General features: G+C 40.4%; 1 pseudogene; it reads left to right on the plus strand.

Moving 5' to 3' along the window:
* The first annotated feature begins 10497 nt into the window (after window positions 1–10497).
* Window positions 10498–17052, plus strand: part of LOC109481601 — a 13902-nt pseudogene continuing 7347 nt past the window's right edge.

The raw sequence follows: 17052 nt of genomic DNA on the forward strand, positions 1-17052 counted from the left end.
CTTGAGTATCTGCTTTTTTGGCGCATTATATAGTGTCCTTGTACGGATTAACGGACAGTGAGCAAGTAGGGCAAGCTAAAAAAAACTTGTTGTGACAGGGAAGAGACACATGTACAGTATTTACATGTTCATTGTACGGGGGAAATTTCCCAAGCTCTTTTCCACAAGTACAATGAACAGTGGACCACGGCTTAACGTCCCGTCCTAAGGATGGCAACCCTTTCCAGTAGCATGCATGTCAGGTGAGCATGTGAACCGTGCCCAGATATATAAAGGGGACACAACGGCAGCACCTAGTGTCCAGGGTGTCGGTTTAATATCCCTCTTTCCCAATTCACATTTCACCCAAATTCTCCTTTTCAACTTCTTTGAATCAATAGCCTTCCACAACCTTGTTGCCATTCTATTAAATTTGTGTTCAGCTGTACTGTGAAGAAAAAGCTTGACGTATGGGTACGTATGACGTAATATCCTACGTATACTACCCAACATGCAGTCACCATGGTAACGACCCTCCAGTGGTTGAACCACTTTTGCCGCAGTTTCTCAGTTCGCGCCCTGACTCGTACAGAGTACGGGTGTGCAGCGCGCTTTTTACTCCGGAGTTTTTCAATCTTCAAGGCGGTTTTCTGACCAGTTCACCCAACAACGGTACGTAAATATTTTGTATACAAACACATGATCTATAAGTTTTTTCCTAATTTTACTACCCTAGCTGGGGTAAGAATCTTCGTGCAATCACGTTATTGCAAGAATAGTTAGTGCTTGTTAGGGATGTCTATCTGAAGCTAAAACGTTAATTCTCACAATTCAGCCGGGTACTTCAAAACTGCAACGTTTAAAAACGTTCTTATCGAAACATTTTTGAGAATGTCTTGTGCATTGGAATGACACACTCTTCAGACAGCTGTATTTCCCCCTAGGCCTGTATCACTGGGACGACACACGTTTTGAACAGATGCATTTCCCCTTATGTCAATGGATCCTCTGTGTCATTATAACAACTGAATTTCCCGTTTCATCGGAATAAGGACAATGAACTTTATTGCATTTTCACGCCCTACATGGGCCAAATGCACTAAGTTAGATAACTACAGGTACAGGTATAGAAGTAACAAGTGTTATACTTCTGTGCAACGTCTCTATCTACAGGATCTATCTACAGGATCTCTTCTCTATTTTTAAAACATGTATGAACAAATTTACATGGTTTTTCATTTGCACCGTAGTACTTAGATGTCATAATATGTTTGAACAATTCTGTTTTCGGTAATACCGTAACAAAAGCTAAAGAAAAACATTTGGTCCTCTTTTCTAATAAAAGTAGGTCATTTGAAAACTGGTTTTGTTTTGATCGACGACTACATAAAACATTTTCTTTTAGCACGGTTCATTGTTGAATCTAAGCCAAAACATAACAATGGCGTGCGTATCAACTTGGGGAACACTTTTTTGTAGGCCTAGAGTCGAAGCTTTTTTTTTTGAAAAAGTAGTCTTCTTTTGCAATCTACAAATGACATAGCCCCCGGGGAAGGTGAAAAATACAAAGCATTTTGGTGACGCGAGGGGCACAAAACAGGGTCAAGGAACGAAGCATGGCTTCTTGGAAAGGCTGATGTAGGAGCCATCCAGGTGCCATGCGCGTTAAGGCCACACCGATTTAATTTTATGGATGACATCCTCTGAAGACCCCCAAACTAGTGCGCGCGGGCGAATAAAAAAAATTCCGGCCAAAAATAAACATGCTACTGAACCACAGGAATACAAAGCTGATATTGTGAATTCGCGACAGTACTTAGCGACGTATACGACAAACCGGCACATGCTGGCTTTTTGCGGTACGTATTTATGAATCGGTACTGTACTTATGTACTGAGTTCTTGAGTCGTGCAGCTTCGAATTCGATAGCCTGGGTGTTCGGCTCCGTTTTGTCGCTGACTAGTGACTACCATTGACTACCCAGGCCTAGAGCCAGGCCAGAGCCTTGGTGGACGTGATCTTTTTTTTTTTTTTTTGAGGGCGACAGGCGAAAATCAATGCGCGCGCGGATGTCATCCATAAAATTAAGTCGGTGAGGCCTAATTTGCAATGACAAATTCCTGTCAAAGGTTTGTCGCACTGAAAAGTAAGTTTGCTGAAGAGCTAATTTTTCACTGGTTCTGACAGAGAAGACTGATGACAGCTTAAGTTTTCTTTTTGCATCACATGAGTTCTATACCCAAGATGCATACACATACACATACACATACACATACACACACACATACACATACACATACACATACACATACACATACACATACACATACACATACACATACTGTGACATACACATACACATTCTGTGACATACACATACACATACACATACACATACACATACACATACACATACTGTGACATACACATACACATACACATACACAATGGGTTCTTGCCTCCTCATCCACTAACTTTAATATTCGCTGATATTTAGGATCTGAGGGTTTCCATCGCCACCCAAGTTTGTGCTTTGCTTCCATCGTTTTCAGTTTTTCTTTCATCCTGTGAGCAAAACAACAAGCTCAACTCCAGTTTTCAAGAAGTGGTTTTTATTATGGCCACAGCAATTAAATGTTTTGGGTAATATTCTCCAATCTCCATAGACTGCAAATGTAATGTGATAAGGCTAAAAAACAAGGCGGGGGAAAAACAACAACAAAAAAGATAAACAGAAATGTGCAGTTCGGATTAAAGAGCATTTTGCAACAGAGCTTATAGAGCTTATAGACGTTATGGCTTGTTAACCACCGTCACATGGCAACAAGATTTGTTTTATTTCTACATCATGAAAAAATTGTTATCCATAAAAATTACTTGCTGTGACCTTAGGCCACACCGACTTACTTTTATGGATGACATCCGCGCGCGCATTGATTATCGCCTGTCGCCCTCAAAAAAAAAAAAGATCCACCAAGGCTCTTGCCTGGCTCTAGGCCTGGGTAGTCCATGGTAGTCAGTGGAAAACGGAGCCGAGCACCCAGGCTAACGAATTCGAAGCTCCGCGACTCAAGAACTCAGTACATAACTAGAAAGGCCAATATTTGCTTTGGAGCAAATACAGCGATGGCTTCACCACATTTTACGACATGGCAGGGAAAGAATGAGAAACACAAGGGAAAACAATGATTTACATTGATATAACTATAATATGAAGTAACATACAACTAAAACAACAGTTGGATAGCTATTCCCTACATTATTGGTTAGGATTTTTAATTGCATAATGCAATGATTTTCAAAATAAAAAAAAAGTTCATGCCCCTCATTCCAATGCTGGAGCAGAAAAGCTTGAAATACCTACCAAAACACTTGAATAAAGACATACTGTCAGTATGAAAATGCTCTGTGCAGGTGTTATTAACAATCACATAAACTATGAAGCCATACATTGAATAAGCTATACATATAATATGATTATCATAACCTTTATTTTTAAAATCATGCCAGTGAGCTAATTGCATGTACAGAGTGAAAGAAAGTAAAGTAAAGTAAAGCAGTAGAATTTCTGTACTAGCTATGATAGTACTTCATATGATTCGTCCTCATCGTCATCATTCAATGTGGTCTATCTCTTGCTACTAGTGACTGGTAATACCTCTGTAGATTCTTCACACTGGCAGAGTACCGTACTCCTTCTCTCTTGTCAGCTCAATACTTTTGTGACAACATCAAAGTGATTTTAGTTTGTATGTTGGAAAAATACAAAAGACTAACATTCTAAGTTATTGACATTCTTGAGTAAGAACAATCAGTTTTTGAATGTTAAAAGCAAAACAACGAAAATTAAAAAAATGTTGAAATTGTTAAAATGCAGAATTGTTAAAATTGTTAAAACTGATAAAATTGTTAAAAATGATAAAATTGTTAAAAATGTTAAATTGCTAAAAATATTAATGTCCGATGCACTGGGGTTCGAACTTGCAATGCCTGGGATTGCCGCCTTGCGCGTTTCCAACCGAGCTAACATGTTCGTGGAGGGCTAATTAATCTCTCGTGAAATACACACCGGGACGCTTATGTGAGGCGGGCGGGCCAGAGCTCTTGCGGCCCCGACCACGAATCAGACTGGATACCAGGCTATAACAGAACCTAGATAATACTAGTTGGTAAAGATTGCGGAAAATTGTTGATACCGTGGCGCGCGCGCCGACGATACACATTAAGTACCGCGTAACTTTTTTGTTTACACGCCGGGCGCAGGTCATTGACCTCCAACTTGCGTTGTTCCAACAGAGAAGAGCAAAATGTCTGGCTCCCGCTGGACGTACCGCACTCTCCCGGAGGACGTCCCGCACTCTCCCGAGGGAAGTCCCGCACAGCGTCCGGCACTCTCCCGCAGAACGTCCCTCGAAAATCGATGCGTATTTCGAGGCCTGTGCTGTACCTACCAAAACACTTGAGTTCATACTGTCAAAATGGAATGGCTTTGAACAGGTGTTAATTGAGTTAATCCAATCAAATCCAACAGCCAATCAGCAAGAAGAATAGATTGGTCTGGTTCATGCTTGCATGCCCATATATGGGCATACCGCCGAATTCCTTTCTTATTACGTCACGAACGTACGTCCCCACAGTACTTTCCTATGGGGACCGCTAAAAAAGCAAATAAAACGATTGTAAAAGCTTGTATCACAAAAATTTAAAAAACGCCTAGGGGTATTTGCCCACTGTACCTCCATACCAAATTTCAGGTCCTTAGGCCCCAAAATGAAGAAGCTGAATCCATTTAAAAAATGGCAGGAGGAGGAGAAGAAGAAGAAGAAGAAGAAGAAACATCAGAAAAAGCAATATGGTTTCACCACACCACTTCGTGGTGTGGTGAAGCCATAAATACAGTACCGATTCATAAATGCTGCAAAAAGCCAGCATGTGCCAGCTTATCGTATACGTCACTAAGTACTGTCGCGAATTCACAATACCAGCTTTGTATTCCTGTGGTTTAGTAGCATTTTTATTTTTGGCCGGAATTTTTTTTTATTCGCCAGCGCGCACTAGTTTGGGGGTCTTCAAAGGGCCTTGTACGGGACCTAGCCCTACGACAGGTGCCGAAGTGCAAAGTTGCCGAAATCTCAGCAACCGTTCGGATTTGTGGAATAAAATTTGGCCAAGTTTCAAATCTTGACTAGTCTTATCGTATAAACGAAAAAAAATTCAAGGTCAAGGTCGATTAAACCCCCACGGGAATTAATTAACCGCGTCAAATCCGTTGAAATTTCCTTAGTATATCTTGTACTGACGTCGGTTCAAGTAAAATACACCAGTTTTTTTTCACCGTCAGACCTCCGTTGCCATGGCAACGGCCACTAGGACCGCCTCCTATGCTTTACTATGGGAGTTCCCCACTGGCCCGAGAACGCGTACCCCCCCCCTTTCTGCCGTAAAAACGGCTTACACTAAGTACAAATCACTCAGAACGTGAGAGGATACAACAATGATACACGCTAGCCAGAAAAAGTCGGCTGGAGTAGTAAATTTGACCTGAAAAGAAGACCATTAAATGGTCTGTCATTAGGGCCTTGTACGGGACCTAGCCCTACGACAGGTGCCGAAGTGCAAAGTTGCCGAAATCTCAGCAACCGTTCGGATTTGTGGAATAAAATTTGGCCAAGTTTCACATCTTGACTAGTTTTATCGTATAAACGAAAAAAAATTCAAGGTCAAGGTCGATTAAACCTGCAATTATAGACGTATCATGGGGGCCGCCATTTTGTGAGTGAATATGACCTTCCCGACAGCCCCTGCGTTCAGGATTCCCAGCAGCCGTGCGTTTAGGATTCCCGGATCCACGATGCAATCCTGTCAGAGGAATCCTTCAAAGGACCAAAGGATTCCTTTACACCCATATCTATCATGGACCTTTTTTCACGATCCATGCTTTAGTATCTATAATACCCACATGTAGCGGGTGGTGGCACACGATGGGCGAAAACATGTATTTCACAATCATTGTACGTCGACATAAAGCGCTTATACATTACAAACAGAATTTTCGTAGGACTGCCATTTAATACTTTAGTTTGCAGCATGTGCATTGAGAACGAGTATCTTCATAATTCTGCTGGCTGTTTGTAGAATAACGGCACAATAAAATAGTTTTCAATACCAACACGACTAAGCAGATAACACGTAATGAAGCCCACTTTTTACGTAGATTGTAGCACTACGTAATGTTACACAAACTAACAGTAGATGTTTTAAGGAATTCACAAAAATGACAATGATAGATAATGTAACGCATAAACATTATACAGCACAAAATAAAGAGTAACAGTAATGTAGTCGTGTTTGGCCGGGTATGGCAAGTTATAGTACGTACATGTATCGGTTTAATCTTTAACGGGTAAGTTGACAGCAACAAGCAAGATGCATAGGTTCTATTACTTTTGTAGCTCATTTGCGTCTAGATTTGGGACGAACCCATGTTACTTTTTCGCCGCAGTTTTTCATGTAGCCTTCGACAGCCTTTCCGCTGACGCAAACATACTAGTTTGAGGTTCCACAGTTCTTACAACGTTAGCGCTTGAAGTGGTGTTTTCCAAGTTTGTTGGTCTGGTGATGTTGTCTTTGTTGGCTTGATGTCTGTCATTTCCCTCCATTTTTATGTTTGGTGGCCCGTCTTCGATGGGTTGGGTTTGGTTCACAAATCTCGGCTTCGCTAAGATCCGTTCCTTCCCGTACGTAGTGGTCGCTCCATTAGCGCCAGTGCAGCCACATTTGAATGTGTAAAACTTAATGTCTACAGTCCCGTTTTGATTCGTTCATCAAAGTAGATTTTACTAAGGTATGACTTAAGTAAAGTCATACCTTAGTAAAATCTACTTTACATCAGTACTAAGTACTAGTACTTCCACAATCAGTTAGTAAAGTTTACTAACTGATTGTGGAAGTACTAGTACTTAGTACTGATGTAAACAAGAAACAATATACGCGCTCGGGTTGAGTTCATGGCATTTACATGAAACAAGGTGCTAATAGCCGCTAGTCGGTGACGCGTCAGCAGCCCTATGATTAGTCCCCGCTAGAAATCTACTGGATGTCATATAGTGTACACGGGGGGGCTCGCATGCCCTTTTCCGTAGAGCGTAATCGGCCGTTTTAAGTCTACGTAGAGCTTAGACGGACCGCTCTAATTCGACGTAGAGCGTACAATTATTGGGCCATTTTGCCTAGAGCGTATTCGCCGTTTTAATTCTACGTAATGCGTTGTAACCAATTGGAATTAATCGTAAAACGTAATCGATAGGTTTCCCATTTCACCGTAGGCGTTGGAGGGACCCCCATACAGTCCCCCATCTAGTGTTCAGGTTGTAACCAGTTTCCGTATGGCGTCAGGAACGGGCCATGCTTAGATGGCGTCGTTAGGAGGGACTTTGTTGTAGTCTCAATGGGAAGTAACGCCTGCATCAAACTTGGCAGCCCCAGGTCAATAGGTTTCTTCCCCGGCTCGTCCTAGGCTCTGGTGGGGTCATCAGGGTCGCCATGGACGTTAAAATTACGACCCACATTAACTGATTTGCGCAACGATATGAATGCAGCAGTACTCAGTACTCAATATAATCTCTCAAACTAACAGACAAGTAGCTTTCTTGTGGTAGACTGTACGCCCGGCGCTGTCGGGCGGTTCAAGTCAGGTGACAAGGGAAGAAACCGGTTTGGCAACATTGCCAGGTCCTAGGATAATAGAGTTATATGACGAGAGGACAGACAAGTAGTTGTCATGGTTAGCGAGTTGTGGTTTTGATTCAGTGGGAACATCACATATACAACCAATGCATCAAAGTAAGAAACAAAACATTAAATCACAGCCTTTTTTAATAGTTATCTACCATCTACCTTCCGGAATGGCAACAGACATCTTTGCCCACTGTCAGAAGGCAAAGAAAATTTCTTTTTTTTTTTCAAAATCAGGCGAAAATTAATGCGCGCGCAAATGTCATCCATAAAAATGACTTGGTGTGGCCAAACCTTTTAATTAACTGTAAACTTATAGTCATTGTGGCCATATTCCGAGCGAACTCGACGGAGTGAGTGAGCGAGTGAGAGTCAATTCGAAACAAATAATTATTACATGATGCAAACATTACAGTAGCTATTAATTCTAGACAGTTGGGGTAATAATGATTGCTCAAATATCCATCCAGAAGGGACACAACATAACATCAAATCACTTGACGGGGAATCGTCCATCTAGACGGGGAACTGCCGTGTGTGTGTGTGTGGGGGGGGATGCCGTGGGGGGGAAACGACTAGAAATCATAGTGGGAAATATGTCTTCACCACACCACGACACCCACCTTATTTCTATTGTCAATGAAATAAACAAAAAAAGAACTACATATTTAATGAAGGTATGAGATTTTCAAAGTCTTGTACATGTATGTATTCCTAATGCATCTGCAGAGAAACCTTCCACCAAAAAACACATCTGTTCCTTTTTCACTACAATAACTAAAAAGTGAGACGTTTAATTTGGCAAAAATGTGCAATAAATGTCGTCATTCATTCATATATTCAAATTAAAATTAGAGTTCGGGGACCTCATACCCCATGGCATGTTTAGGGCTTTTGTATATCTTATGCATGCTGATGACGCGCACAAAATGGCTTATATTAACAATCCTGTTCTTTATGCAAATCATTCACATTGCCTATTCCTAACATACCACAAACCGGTAAAATCCTTATCATTTGGTATGGACAAGATGTGATATTGTTGGTTACATGTATATGCAAGCACGACCCCTGGCTTACCTTTGGCAAACCATGTTAACCATGTTAACTGTTGAAACTAATTATATAATAGCTCACTGCAATTATGTCTATTCTACTCCCATGTGTATATACACGTATTGTATCTGTTAATCATATTCTCTGCCCAATGACAGGATTATATTAAGAAATAAGGCTATTTTAGCTTACCCTCATAAATTATGCAGATGAGGTCCTAATTTGAATATATTATATTTAGTGAGTTTGCCTTCACTGAACGTGCAATTATGGCAATGAATAAATTCTCTATAGTTACCACAATTGTAGCAATTTCACATTAATTATGCAAATAAGTTTTTCATTTACATAATCAATATCTGAATGCTCCTGACGTTCTCAATGACATATGTCACAGGCATTTTATAGCCCCAATATAAAACACAACAGGTTTATAGAATTTTCACATTTTTTCATATTATGCAAATTAGATCCTGATTTGCACAAGTGTCATTTAAAGTTATGCCAATCATGACTTCAGCTACTTATATACCAAAAAATCATAACAATCCGTCAACTAGTTTTTTTTTCAGTTATACACTCTTGAAGAATTTTAAACAAACCGCCTTGTAGGTCTATAGGGGGCACACACTTTTGTGACTTCTTCCCTAGCCCAAGAGGTGTCTATCGCTGAAAATTCATGACCCTAGCATGTCCAGATCGCGAGATATCAAAACCAGACGTTGCTCAGCAGCACCAAGGGAAGCCACTGGGGGGGGGGGGGTGAATCTAATCATTTCCAGTTTTTGTGACACCTTATTGACGCATAAAGTATGAAATCCATCCATCCAGTTGTTCTTGAGTTATCTTGTTGACCAACAGATAGACAAAATGACTAACGCCACTGAAAAATAACCTGCATGACATGTCATGGTAATCATTTCTGTCATCGAAAATCACTAGTATCTTAGTTAAGTTACTACAGTTAAAAAATCTGAAAAAATACCTATGTTTTTGTATGAATCTGAGTTAACGGTTTTGACCACACCACAAAATCACTGAAACTTATTGTAACTAAAGACCTTCCCATGTCTACCCCTTAAATTAACGAAACCTTAAATTGACGAGGAGATTATTCATGTATTGATTACAAATGGCACTTGTACTTCTCGTAGCATACTTACATCGTTAACTTTGAAAGAATGCCAGACAAAGACACATTTCCAAGGTATGCGTCTTGCCTTAAATTAAAAAAAAAAATTTTCCCATCCCCAGAATGCATTGCGAAAACGGGGGGGTCTAACTCATTTGCATAGTACAGGAAGGCATCGGAATGATCCTGTTGAAGTTAAACAGCTAGTAAACAGAAGTAACGCTATACTGATGCTGTAACGTTACAAACCACATGTTCCATGTTGAAAAGAACACATAAACGTCAGATTCGACCCATAGTTATTTAATTAATGTTGAGCATAAATGTTCCAACACCTCAAAACACAGTGAAAAGCTGTTTAACGTTACCAAGATCATTCCGATGCCTTCCTGTCCTATGCAAATAAGTTTAGACTCCCTGTTTTCGCATTGCATTCTGGGCAATCGGAAACTGGTGACTAGTCGCCCTCCCATAGATACACAAGCATTCGATATAATTGACTTACGATTGAAGTCCATTGATGCAAATGGCACCGACTCATTTGTATTAACGTTGTGTTGACTTTCACTGACTTGTCTTCGTCTTGCTTTCCACAGTTGTATCAAAATGGCGTTTATTTCAAGATTGATGCAGCAGAATTGTTTCCGCAACATGATGCTGACGGCAACGTCCCCTAGCGCCTGGCGGCCCTTGAGCAGAGGACGGTCATCGGTAGCCTCCCCTCTCATGAGGTCTATACTTGTTCTGAAGAATTCTCCCGAAAGTCTTCAACGATTTAGGGAGGCCAGGGCCGACGTCTACGTCCTAGATCTGGAAGACGGGGTACCGAAAGATGAGAAAGAGTCTGCCCTGAAGCTGTACGCTGAGGCCCTGCAGAGCGGGATGTTCCGCGGTCAGACTGTGTACGTGCGGCTCAGTGACATCACGGACGACATCATCAGAAGGGAGGCCAGCGCCATCTGCCATCCTGACCTGACGGGCTTTATCGCACCCAAAGTCACTTCTCCTAATGACATCAGGAAAATCGATGAAGTCCTGTCAGAGGTAGAAAAGAAGAAAAACCTGATTGCCGGTCCCTGCAAGATCATGGCCATAGCGGAGACATTGGAAGCAGTTTTGCACGCACCAGACATTGCAAAGGTAATTGCTATGTAACTACCTACATGAGAAACCTGTATTGTTTTTGGTCTTTCTCAATCGTATTAGTGTACAGTGCAATTTTACGAAGTACAGTGCAATTTTATTAATGACGTTGAATGACGTAACCCGACGTTGACTGACGTTTTCCGGGAGGCCGCTGACGGAGCGTACTCACTTCTTTCTGTGTTTTTCAAGCGAATTTGGACCGTTCTCGTAGATAGACCTTTATTTAAATCTCTACATACTTACACAGGGCATGTTACTGCACGTGGATCATTTGGAATTCGCTCGAAAAAGACAGAAATATGTGAGTCAGTGGCGTCCGCCATCTTGAAGCTGAAAGGAAAGCAGGATCCAAGTCACGTGATTCAACGTCACTAGTAAAATTGCACTGTATTCCGTAAATTGCACTGTATTCTAATACAATTGCACGGTAATCCGTAAATTGCACCGTATACTAGTAAATTTGTACTGTATTCCGTAAATTGCACTGTATACTCCGGCACCCCTGGTGTTTGTGTGTGTGTGTGTGTTCCCTCACATCTGTAGTCAAATGGCCTTATAGTTCATGGAATGTGATCATGATATGTGGTATGGTGATAGGTCGTAAAAAGACAAAGGTTAAATGTGGGCCTCCAGGTGGCTGACCTTCGGCAGAACATCTTTTGTCCTAAACATGCTATGATCAGCTTCCCCAGGAATAATTGTTGCTGGTTTGGTCGCCCTATCAGCTTGTTCTGGGACTGCAGGGGAGTTTCTCACAAAATCTTTTAAACCGGATAAGTCTAGAAAGGAAAAAATACGTATATTCGTCATTTTGGTGAATGGCATAGTTAAGGATGGATTTCTGTTATTACAGTGTTTTACATGGTTGAACTTTCATACATTTAATTTGCGTAATCTATGTCAGGCGGACCACCAGCAGGTAAAAATTTTGCAAATAATGACCTAATTTGCATTATGTATGTGGAATTTCTGTGATTTCTAAATGGTAAATGTTGGGAATTTTATACCTTGTGACATGTGACAAATTTACTTAAACTTTAAGGTTAACATCACTATGCATATACAGTATTATAAGGACATGTTGGATATTGCCAAACGATAGGAATAGTGTAAAATATTATAAATTGAGTTCAACAAAACATAAATTTAACTTCATTATGTTTATTACGACCTTATTTCCATATTCAATGAGACAAATCCCTCTAAAATCAAAGTCTTCATTTACATCAATATCTGCCTGTGTTTCGGTATCAAGTACAAATGTCACAAGCTTGAATAGTCCTGTATGTCATACAGTGCAGATTTATAGAATTTCCTCATAAATTCTTCAAATTACATCCATTTTTTCAAAAAGTCAAGCATCACTTAAGCTACATACATACAGAAAATAAGAACGATCCGTTTACCAATTCTTGAGTTAATTCTCTTTTGAATAGTCCTAACGCAAGCCGCTACGGGCTCCGAACCTACGACACTTCGTTCCTAGCACAAGAGCTACTACCTACCATTCAAATTTCGTGCCCCACGGCATGTCTAGATCATGAATTATCAAAATCGGAAGTTCCACTTCAGTACCATAACAAGCCGCAAGGACACCCAAAATCTAATCATCTCTAGGTCTTATCAAGACCTACCCATCTACTAAATATGAAAAAAAATCAAATTAAGCCTTCTCGAGTTATCGTGTTTATAAACAAACACACAGACGAACACCCATGAATGCATAACTTTGGCGAAGGTAAAAAATGGTGGCAATAGAAATACTTGTCATCCTTCAGCCTTATTTTTTTGGTTCTACGTCGAGGAGTCTGATGGGATTGCGAATCATTCAACAACACACACAGGGATAGCTTTCTGCAAAGAGTTTTAAGTCTACAGTATTTAAAAGATTTAAAACACCATGTGCTCTTACAGGCATCCCCACGCATGTCGGCACTTATGATAGGGGAGGGCAGACATCGCCGCGTGCTTCCAGAGACCCCCCTGAGCGGTCCCATCGGAACAGCTTTCCAACTCCAGATTGTGCACGCTGCGAAAATGGCCGGAATAGCAGCAATTGACGGCGTGACCTACCTGGACAACTTTCCCCTTCTGGAACGTGACGTTACAAGTGGAAAAAATCTTGGATATGAAGGTAACCTGGAAACTAAAAGTACGTGTGTGTGTGTGTGTGTGTGTGTGTGTGTGTGTGTGTTGTTGTGTGTGTGTGTGTGTGTGTGTGTGGCTTAGCACGATAACTCAAGAAGCTTTACATGCTTTGTCATGAAACTTGGTAGGTATGTAGGTCTTTGTGAGAGCTAGAGATTATTAGATTTTGGGCCCCTTGTGGCCTTTGTTAGTACTGCAGCAGAACTTACGGGTTTGATCTCTCATGATCTGGACATGCTAGGGCCACGAATTTTGGGCGTTAGATAGCTCTTGGGGTAGGGAGGAAGTGACATGAGATTGGGCTCCCTAGCAACTTGGTCTAGAACTGCAGGAGCGTTAGATGAAAAATCTTCAAAGGAGGATAACTCTCGAATTGGTTGACGGATTGTCGTAAGTTTTCGTGTGGAGGTAAAGCGATGTTTGACGTTATTAGATGTATAACATGTATGCAAATCAGTAGCTAATCTGCATGATTGATAAGGAAATTCTATAAATATGTTGTAACTGCTGGGAATTTCATACCGCATTTGGAAGTTAAGTGAAGGACATCAATAAACATAAGTTATTCAAATCATGTCCTCATCTGCCTAATTTTTAAGGAAGTGCTAGAATGACCTTTTTTGTTAAGATAAGGCTGCTATTGGGTGGAGAATATGATCAACTGATATAATCCATGCAATTGAGGCTCTAGTTTGTGAAATTAATGATTGAAATTGTATAATTTATTTTAAATAGAAGTTTTAACATCATTTGGCGAAGGTATGAGATCGCTGAACTCTTGTTTGAATTGTGTTGTCAAATCAGTAAAGATGATGTCAAACACACATTTTTTCTCCCGCTATTTTTAAATCAGAAGTCTAGCTGGATAGAAGACAGAGCTTACGATCTCCGAGTTGAGTCTGGATTTTCATACGTATGATTTTTGTTCCCTTCATGGCAGGTCATCGGAAGTCGGCCGATTTCATCTCGGTCTTTTCAATGCCGTGCAGCTGAGGCCTGTGACTGAAGGAGAAAGCGTCAGAGCTTACTTCTCTATCGACAGTGTGGAGGACGCAGGNCAAAGCTAAAATGGTGTAGCTTTACAGGACGTACTGATTTAATTGGCGATTCCCATTTAATCGGCATGCCAAATTTAAATCGGGCAGAACGCCTGGCTTTTGGTGACAGATAGTTTTTCCTGTCAGGAATAAGTGGTGTGGGTTTGGTCCCCCAGCAGCTTGTTCTGGAACTGCAGGCGAAATCAGGCCAATATGTTCAGATGGGAACAACGTATTTTAATCATGTTTGGTATGTAGATAGCTGAGAGAGAGAGTTGTACATGCAAATTATGCAAATGAGGACATTATTTGCATAATTAAGGAGGGATTCTATAATTACAGTGTCTTCTATAATAATTATTTCTGTACATGTAATCTATGAAAATGATTACCTAATTTGCATAATCAATGTGAAAATTCTGTGACTCATTGGTGAATAATGAGAATTTTATACCTTGTGACATGTGGAAGTTACTTTAATAGTCCGGTTGCCAAACCCCCGATTTTCGGAGAACCTTGCAATGCGGTCCATACAAAGTTTTTTGGTTGTTTCTATATCTCGAGGTGTGCTCTTTCAGAATCTGAATGATGCCACTCTGTCATCCTTGGGCAATTTGCACAATATGCAAATTAGGGCGGCCATTACTGAAAATCTGGTTTTCGTCAATATCTCAGTAAATACACATGGTTATCCAGAACTAATATTGGTGTCTATCCCCATGTTTTCAGGGATAAGGAATCAGATTAAGGCATTTCTGTAAAGATCGAACCAGTATTCTGTGCGGAATATGCAAATTAAGGCTGCACAGTACGCAAATTAAGGCGTCAAAAACTTTGTATGGACCGCATTGCACGCTTATCGGTCTCTACCACCAGACTATAACACCACTATGCATACATTATGTTAATGTAGAGGTAATTTTGCATAATTAATGAGGACATGTTGAAATGTAGCATGACAAAGGAGAGGAATTCTACACGAAAAATATTGGCATTTGAATTCATTTGCGCAACTATTGGATATCCTGTTTAAAGTTTAAAAAATTTGGTTAAACAAAAAAATATCTCACCTAGAGCTTTCGACCAGTCACTCTGGTCTTCCTCAGTAGTTGCCACGCGACAAGCTTTTACTGGATCAGTCAACTAAAGGAAGACCAGAGTTGACTGGTCTAAAGGTCTAGGTGAGAGAATTTTTTTACCTTTCGCCAAGAAGGTTTATTATGGCTTCACCACAAAGTGGTGAAGGCATATTGTGTTCCCTCATGTTTCTCCTTCTTCTCCTGCCATTTCTTTGCCATTTCTTTGCTAGATCTCTGCCATTTTTGGGGCCAAATAATACGAAATTTAGCATGAAGGTAGAGTGGTCAAATACCCTGATGCATTTTTAATTTTTTTTGAAAAATTGTTTTATTTGTTGTTGTTTTTTGCCATTTTCGGTAAAAAAATATACATTTTGAGATCTTGAGCTCTGGTACTAAAACCAAATAAATGACCTGAAATTTGGTATGGGGATATCTTGGACATATGTCTACAAAATCTCATTCAAGCTTTTAACATCCACCACTTTAAAATTGGGGAAAATAGGGCTTTTGGGCTAATTCTCGGACCAAAAAATGTACATTTTGGGCTCCTGTGCCCTAATATTAAATCTGAAATTAAGTATGGGGATACCTTGGACACATGTCCAAAGAATGTCATTCACGCTTTTGACATACACTACTTTCAAATTGGGTAAAATAGGGCTTTTGGGCTATTTTGGGACAAAAATGTACAGTTTTGGCTCTTGTGCCCTAATATTAAATCCAAATGATCTGAAATTCTGTATGAGGATACATTGGGCACATGTCCAAAGAATGTCATTCACGATTTTGACATACACCACTTTAAAATTATGTAAAATAGGGCTTTTTGGCTATTTCCGGCATTGGAAGATTCCATTGCTGCATGGGGGTATAGACTATTGGCAGCCATCGTGCGATAGATCCATTTTCGGTAGGGGGGATGTAGTGAAGCCATCCGCTGCATTTGCTCCCAAGCAAATGTCGGCCTTTCTAGTGTTTTCAGTAGCGTTTTTGTGTGTGTGTGTGTGTGTGTGTGTGTGTGTGTGTGTGCGCGCGCGCATGTGGTTTAGCACAATAAGTCAAGAAGCTTTATATGCTTTGTCATTAAACTTGGTAGGTAGGTAGGTCTTGTTGAGACCTAGAGATGATTAGATTTTGGGCCACCTGGGGGCTTCTGCTGGTACTGCAGTAGAACTTCCGGTTTTGATATGTCATGGACATGAATTTCGGATGGTAGATAGCTCTTTGGGTAGGGAGGAAGCGACATGAGTTTGGGCCCCCTAGCGGCTTGCTCTGGAACTGCAGGAGCGTTGGATGAGAAATTTTCAAAGGAGGATACCTTCCTAGTAACTCAAGATCTGGGTGACGGATTGTCATGATTTTTGGTGTGTAGGTAGCTAAAGCGATGTTTGACTTGATCAGATGACGAGTATGCAAATCAGGAGCTAATTTCCATAATTAATGAGAAAATTATATAAATCTGCTTTGTATGGAACACTTGTGTCATGTGATTAAGAACGAAAATAACATGAGGATATAGATTATGTAATTGAAGACCTTATTTGCATAATTAGGGAAATTTTTGTAGTTTCATAGTTGGGAATTTTATTCTTGCCACATTTGGAATTTTTTTTATTAAGTTCACAAGTAAGACAAAGTACAGGGCAAAGTGATAGCGCACTCAAGTTACAATACTTATTTTGCCACTACCACTTAATAAATGAAATAACAAAATGTAAAATGGTATAATAGAGTACAA

Source organism: Branchiostoma belcheri, unplaced genomic scaffold (assembly GCF_001625305.1).
Source record: "Branchiostoma belcheri isolate BF01 breed outbred unplaced genomic scaffold, Haploidv18h27 scaffold565, whole genome shotgun sequence".
In the NCBI taxonomy this organism is placed as follows: domain Eukaryota; kingdom Metazoa; phylum Chordata; class Leptocardii; order Amphioxiformes; family Branchiostomatidae; genus Branchiostoma; species Branchiostoma belcheri.